Source organism: Lampetra fluviatilis, chromosome 45 (assembly GCF_964198595.1).
Source record: "Lampetra fluviatilis chromosome 45, kcLamFluv1.1, whole genome shotgun sequence".
NCBI classification, from domain to species: domain Eukaryota; kingdom Metazoa; phylum Chordata; class Hyperoartia; order Petromyzontiformes; family Petromyzontidae; genus Lampetra; species Lampetra fluviatilis.
In genome coordinates this window covers 482,592-491,248 of record NC_136319.1, presented here as the reverse complement: position 1 = coordinate 491,248, position 8,657 = coordinate 482,592, and the positions used below count along the sequence as shown (strand labels likewise).

At 49.4% G+C, this 8,657-nt stretch overlaps 1 pseudogene; it reads right to left on the bottom strand.

Moving 5' to 3' along the window:
- Window positions 1-352: 352 nt before the first annotated feature.
- The window catches only part of LOC144947449 (tripartite motif-containing protein 14-like), a 48,266-nt pseudogene continuing 39,961 nt past the window's right edge, over window positions 353-8,657 (bottom strand).

Genomic DNA, 8,657 nt, shown 5'->3' with positions numbered 1-8,657 from the left:
TGTGTGTCTGCCTTTTTCGCCCGGGCAACGCCGGGTACTAAACGCTCGTCAGTGTATAAAACATTCCAGTTCACCATTGCAAATCACTGCACCCCTACACTGTAATCACACTCCTAGGGCAGGGTGACCACATCCATGTTGGATTCACACACACACACAGAGCAGTACCTATTTTATCACCCCCCTAGAAAGGTTGTGAGGATTTTTTACGCTCAGCCCCCATTCTAATGGAGAGCCGCGCACTCGTAACCACCAACTAGTAACAGGCGTAACACTGCACGTAACGGTGACGACAGTGGCGAGTGCCGTGCATTCTGGTGTCTGCTCTCTACGATGTTCACGTTCACCTCTCTCAGGAAGCACCACTCAGATCCACAATCCTCACCGAGTCACCAACGTTACCGTACAACAACCCATCCACGTACAGCCCAGGATATAGGGGCTGAGCGAAGGTTTGGTGAAAAGAGTGCAAGAGCACCATGGAGTTGGCGCTGTAAAAAGACAGGAGCCCCGCGTCCCAGTCCAGATGAACCCCGACTCTCCGTAGAGGCTCTGGCACCGACAGTGAGGTCTCTACCCCGCCATGCAGCACTGAGAAGCTGTTGCCATATTTCTGTAGACACCAGGAGACGTCACTCCCTCCCAGGCGGCACTCAGCACCACGCCCTCTCCGTGGGATCGTCGCATACGCGACTCCAATCCTACACAACCACCCCGAATTCCCCACGTCCACCTCCCAGTAGTGCTGACCCGACGAGAAGCTCTCAGAGCACAGGGCTTGGTCCCAGTAATTAAACCGGTGTGGGTGATGGAGACGACCCTGGGGGACATCGTTCAGCGTCACCGTCCTGAGATCTGAGGAAATCTGGAGGAGGTCGTAGGCTGAGTTTGTGTCCAGAGTCGGTGAGCATCCATCTGTGGTGACAACAGCAACGACGCTCGCACCGTGGTTACAGCAACGTGTGCGCAGTGGCAGTCCGAGCATTACAGGTAGCGTGTACACACACACACTGCGTGTTGTGTTATCATTCATGTTATTGTAGTGATACTACAATACATAATACATTGATGCGTAACAAACGCACAATTATTATAATGTGTATGACATGATACCAGTATGTGTATACAAATACTAACGAATACTAGTATATGTACACAAATACTCACGAATACTAGTAGGCATACACAGATACTAACGAATGCTCGTACATATTTACAAACACTAACACTCGTATGTGTTCACAAATACTAACGAATACTAGAATATGTATACAAATACTAAGGAATGCTAGTATGTGTACTAATAATACTAATATCACCATGAATGTGTGGGCAGTAGTATTGAACATTCGTGATGATGTCTACACCAGGATGTTAATGTCACTATTGTAGCGTCTCTTTATAAACACGACCCGTGTACAATAGTCTCCACAGCCTCGCACAGTCACATCCACGCCCTGACATTTTCTCACTCCACTGATGGATGAGGGCCTCCCCACACCGTGCGGGTCATGGGGGTTATTTGACTCTTGTCAGTGGGCTTTGGTAAAGGTGGGGATCATATATGTAGAACCATATAGGTACAGTACAATAATGGTGTATGCTGCACTGCCCTCTGCTGGTGTGATGTGTAAACATTTGCTATGTGCCGTGCCGGCCTTCATAAGTGCTTGCTACTCGCTAACACCACTTGCCCCAACAGTCTGTTGAGGCTCTAGGGGGATATTTGTCTGTCCATCTGTATATCGTATTTGGACTGCCTGTCTTCAGAGGTGAGGTCGTGGGTTCGTTCCCAATCCTGACGCCTGCTGTATATTTGGAGTTTTCGTCTCTCTCTCTCTCTCTCTTCGTGGTCGCGTGGATTTTCCCCCAGGTCCTCCAGATTTCTCCTCCACATTTAGATATAACATAATGCGTTCAGAGTATTTTGCTGCTACTATAAATGTCTAAGCTTATTCTGAAAAAGTAACTAATAGTTCAGTGGGCCTTACCTGTTGCAACAAAAAAGTTGATGAAGGTGGGGAGCACAGAAGTGCAGTGCAACATAGCAGCACACACGGGTGCAAGACTGAGGAACTCACAGACGAGAGGCAGGAATCTGTTAACGACTCTTTCAAGGGAGCTGATCGTGGTGGCGTCCAGTGAAGTTGGAGGTGGAGGTGCGGATTCCTTTGGGATCTCTCTCCTAGGACAACCACCAACAGCATCACACACATCCTCGTTTACCCACATAATCGGAACACTCAGCATCCATAGCACAGACAGTCCATGTCTGACACACAGTACATGACTCACACACAGCCAGCGACTCACACACAGCCAGCGTCTGACACACAGCCAGTGTCTCACACACAGCCAGTGTCTCACACACAGCCCATGTCACACACACACAGCCCCGTGTTAAGGGTTTAACCGTGAGATGTTAATGATCTATACCTGCGCATCGTCTCCAGGTGTCCCTGTGGAAGAGAGGGAAAGAGATCACGGGTGAAGTCTCTACCTTTGGACCACGAGTCCCTCTGCTACTGCCCGCTCTGTTATTCTGAACACCCGCGCCATTTCCACAGAGGCGCTTCCCACCTGCAGGAAGGTGAGCGAGTCCTTCTCAAGCTGCAGAGTGCCCAGGCGAGTGGCCGCTGCCTGGAGCTCGGCGATCTCCCCCTTGTGACAAGCGATGTTCTCTTCGATCCGGGACAGCAGATCGCGCTCCTTCACGCCCACGCGACGTAGAGCCTCCCTCTCGTCCTCGTCCAGAGCCTTCCTTAGGCGGGCGAACTTGCTTGTGATGCAACCCCTGATTCCAGCCACCGATTTCTGCAGAGACACATAGCTCCCTGAGCCACTCCATATGTGAGTGTGGTTGCCGTGGTGGCTAGGAGATGTTATCTCCCTCACTTGGTATACAGGAGGTCGTGGGTTTGATCCTGACCCTGACGCCTGTATATTTGGAGTTCGTGTGTTTACTCTGTTATTCGTGTGGATTTCTCTCTGGGTCCGCCGGGTCTTCCCTCCACCTTTAGAATCAACGAGAGTATTTGGCTGCTATCAATTTCCACTTGGGCCATTTCGTTGAGCTATCGTTTCTGAAAGAGAGGTCGCTTCTAAAAAACGACTATATGGCTCAGTGGTAAAATAAATAAAAAAGTTTAATCTCTGGGTCTTTATCATTATGTATCCCTATGCATTTATGTGGATCTCTAGGTATCTCTATGGGTCTCTGTATCTCTATGTGTCGCTATATGCCTCCATGTATCCATATTGGTCTCTGTCTCACTATTGGTCTTGTATCAATATGGGTATTTATTATCTATATGGGTCTCTCTGGGTCTCTATCGTTCTGGTACTATACATGTCCACGTGATGATGGTATCAGCCACTTGGTTGAGATATTTGCCAGGTTGCTTCTGAAAAAGAGCTAACAGGTCAGGAGGCCTTACCTGGTAAACACATAAAATAATAGTCCCTCGTCGTGAATCATGCCCCAGTTACGAGAGGCCCATGGGGCTGAGTCGATCCATGCCAAGAGGGCAAGAGGGGTGCCCATAGAGAGTGCTGGATCGTGGATGTTGAGAGTCGGGCACTTGGAGTCTGGTGGGTGCCCCTCGTGGGTCCGACGAGATGTGGCTAGATGTTAACTACCTCGTCTGGTATGCAGGAGGACGTGGTTCGATCTCGTCCCTGACGATACCTGTTGAATATTTGGAGTTTGAATTTCTCTGTCTCTCCCCGTGGTCGTGTGGATTTTTCTCCGGGTCCTCTGGGTTTTGCCTCCACATTTAGAATCAACATCATGCATTCAGAGTATTTGGCTGCAATACATTTCCACATCACTCACCATCTTAGACTCACACACACACTCACACTCTCAGACGCACACACATACACACACTCTCACACTCTCAGACTCACACAAACACACTCTCACACTCTCAGACTCGCACAAACACACTCTCACACTCTCAGACTCTCAGACTCACACACACACACACTCTCAGACTCTCAGACTCACACACACACTCACTCTCACACTCTCAGACTCACACACGCACACACTCACGCTCACACTCTCAGACTCAAACACACACAAACACTCACGCTCACACTCTCAGACTCACACACACACTCACCCTCACACTCTTAGACTCACACACACATACACTCACTCTCACACTCTCAGACTCACACACACACTCACTCTCACACTCTCAGACTCACACACACACTCACCCTCACACTCTCAGACTCACACACACACTCACTCTCACACTCTCAGACTCACACACGCACACACTCACGCTCACACTCTCAGACTCACACACACACTCACCCTCACACTCTCAGACTCACACACACACTCACTCTCACACTCAGACTCACACACGCACACACTCACGCTCACACTCTCAGACTCACACACACACAAACACTCACGCTCACACTCTCAGACTCACACACACACACACACTCACCCTCACACTCTTAGACTCACATACACACACACACACTCTCACACTCTCAGAATCACACACACACACACACTCACTTTCACACTCAGACTCACACACACTCTCAGACTCACACACACACTCACTCTCACACTCTCAGACTCATACACATACACTCACTCTCACACTCTCAGACTCACACACACATACACTCACTCTCACACTCTCAGACTCACACACACACACTCTCACACTCTCAGACTCACACACACACACTCACTCTCACACTCTTAGACTCACACACACATACACTCACTCTCACACTCTCAGACTCAAACACACACACTCACCCTCACACTCTCAGACTCGCACACACACTCACCATCTTAGACTCACACTCACACTCACACTCTCAGACGCACATACATACACTCACTCTCACACTCTCAGACTCACACAAACATACTCTCACACTCTCAGACTCTCAGACTCACACACACACACACACTCTCAGACTCTCAGACTCACACACACACTCACTCTCACACTCTCAGACTCACACACGCACACACTCACGCTCACACTCTCAGACTCACACACACACACACACTCATGCTCACACTCTCAGACTCACACACACACACTCACCCTCACTCTCTTAGACTCACACACACATACACTCACTCTCACACTCTCAGACTCACACACACATTCACCCTCATACTCTCAGACTCACACAAACACACTCACACTCTCAGACTCTCAGACTCACACACACATTCACCCTCACACTCTCAGACTCACACACACACACTCACACTCTCAGACTCTCAGACTCACACACATACACTCACTCTCACACTCTCAGACTCACACACACACACTCTCACACTCTCAGACTCTCAGAGTCAAACACACACTCTCAGACTCACATACACACACTCGCACTCACACTCTCAGACTCACACACACTCTCAGACTCACACACACACTCACCCTCTCAGACTCACACACACACTCACTCTCAGAGTCACACACATACACTCACTCTCACACTCTCAGACTCACACACACACACTTTCACACTCTCAGACTCTCAGACTCACACACACACACACACACTCTCAGACTCGCACACACACACTCACTCTCACAGTCTCAGACTCACACACACACTCAGTCTCACACTTTCAGACTCGCACACACACACTCTGAGACTCACGCACACATACACTCACTCTCACACTCTCAGACTCACACACACATTCACCCTCATACTCTCAGACTCACACAAACACACTCACACTCTCAGACTCTCAGACTCACACACACATTCACCCTCACACTCTCAGACTCACACACACACACTCACACTCTCAGACTCTCAGACTCACACACATACACTCACTCTCACACTCTCAGACTCACACACACACACTCTCAGACTCTCAGAGTCACACACACACTCTCAGACTCACATACACACACTCGCACTCACACTCTCAGACTCACACACACTTTCAGACTCACACACACACTCACCCTCTCAGACTCACACACACACTCACTCTCAGACTCACACACATACACTCACTCTCACACTCTCAGACTCACACACACACACTCTCACACTCTCAGACTCTCAGACTCACACACACACACACTCTCAGACTCGCACACACACACTCACTCTCACAGTCTCAGACTCACACACACACTCAGTCTCACACTTTCAGACTCGCACACACACACTCTGAGACTCACGCACACATACACTCACTCTCACACTTTCAGACTCACACACACACTCACCATCTTAGACTCACACACACACTCACTCTCACACTCTCAGACGCACACACATACACTCACTCTCACACTCTCAGACTCACACACACACACTCTCAGACTCTCAGACTCACGCACACACTCACTCTCACACTCTCAGACTCACACACGCACACACTCACGCTTACATTCTCAGACTCACACACACAAACACTCATGCTCACACTCTCAGACTCACACACACACTCACTCTCACACTCTCAGACTCACACACACACACACTCACCCTCACACTCTTAGACTCACACACACATACACTCACTCTCACACTCTCAGATTCACACACACACTCACTCTCACACTCTCAGACTCACACACGCACACACTCATGCTCACACTCTCAGATTCACACACACACAAACACTCACGCTCACACTCTCAGACTCACACACACATTCACCTTCATACTCTCAGACTCACACACACACACTCACACTCTCAGACTCTCAGACTCACACACACAGACTCACTCTCACACTCTTAGACTCACACACACATACACTCACGCTCACACTCTCAGACTCACCCACACACTCACCCTCACACTCTCAGACTCACACACACACACTCACCCTCACACTCTCAGACTCACACACACAAACACTCACTCTCACACTCTCAGACTCACACACACACACACTCTCATACTCTCAGACTCGCACACACACACACACACACTCACTCTCACAGTTTCAGACTCACACACACACTCAGTCTCACACTCTCAGACTCGCACACACACACTCTCAGACTCAGGCACACATACACTCACTCTCACACTCTCAGACTCACACACACACACACACTCTTACACGCTCAGACTCGCACACACACTCTCAAACTCTCAGACTCACAAAAACACACACTCAATCTCACACTCTCAGACTCACACACACACTCTCTCACACTCTCAGATTCACACACACACTCTCAGACTCACACACACACACACTCACTCTCACACTCTTAGACTCACATACACACACACACTCTCACACTCTCAGAATCACACACACACACTCACTCTCACACTCTCAGACTCACACACACTCTCAGACTCACACACACTCTCACACTCTCAGACTCATACACATACACTCACTCTCACACTCTCAGACTCACACACACACACTCTCACACTCTCAGACTCTCAGACTCACACACACACACACTCTCAGACTCTCAGACTCGCACACACACACACACACACTCACTCTCACAGTTTCAGACTCACACACACACTCAGTCTCACACTCTCAGACTCGCACACACACACTCTCAGACTCAGGCACACATACACTCACTCTCACACTCTCAGACACACACACATACACACTCTCACACGCTCAGACTCGCACACACACTCTCAAACTCTCAGACTCACAAAAACACACACTCAATCTCACACTCTGAGACTCACACACATACACTCATTCTCACACTCTCAGACTCACACACACAGACTCACTCTCACACTCTTAGACTCACACACACATACACTCACGCTCACACTCTCAGACTCACCCACACACTCACCCTCACACTCTCAGACTCACACACACACTCACTCTCACACTCTCAGACTCACACACGCACACACTCACGCTCACACTCTCAGACTCACACACACACACAAACACTCACGCTCACACTCTCAGACTCACACACACAAACACTCACCCTCACACTCTTAGACTCACACACACATACACTCACTCTCACACTCTTAGACTCACACACACATACACTCACGCTCACACTCTCAGACTCACCCACACACTCACCCTCACACTCTCAGACTCACACACACACTCACTCTCACACTCTCAGACTCACACACGCACACACTCACGCTCACACTCTCAGACTCACACACACACAAACACTCACGCTCACACTCTCAGACTCACACACACACACACACTCACTCTCACAGTTTCAGACTCACACACATACACTCATTCTCACACTCTCAGACTCACACACACACTCACCCTCACACTCTCAGACTCACACACACACTCACTCTCACACTCTCAGACTCACACACGCACACACTCACGCTCACACTCTCAGACTCACACACACACTCACCCTCACACTCTCAGACTCACACACACACTCACTCTCATACTCTCAGAATCACACACACACACTCACTTTCACACTCAGACTCACACACACTCTCAGACTCACACACACACTCACTCTCACACTCTCAGACTCATACACATACACTCACTCTCACACTCTCAGACTCACACACACACACACTCACACTCTCAGACTCTCAGACTCACACACACACACACTCTCATACTCTCAGACTCGCACACACACACACACACACTCACTCTCACAGTT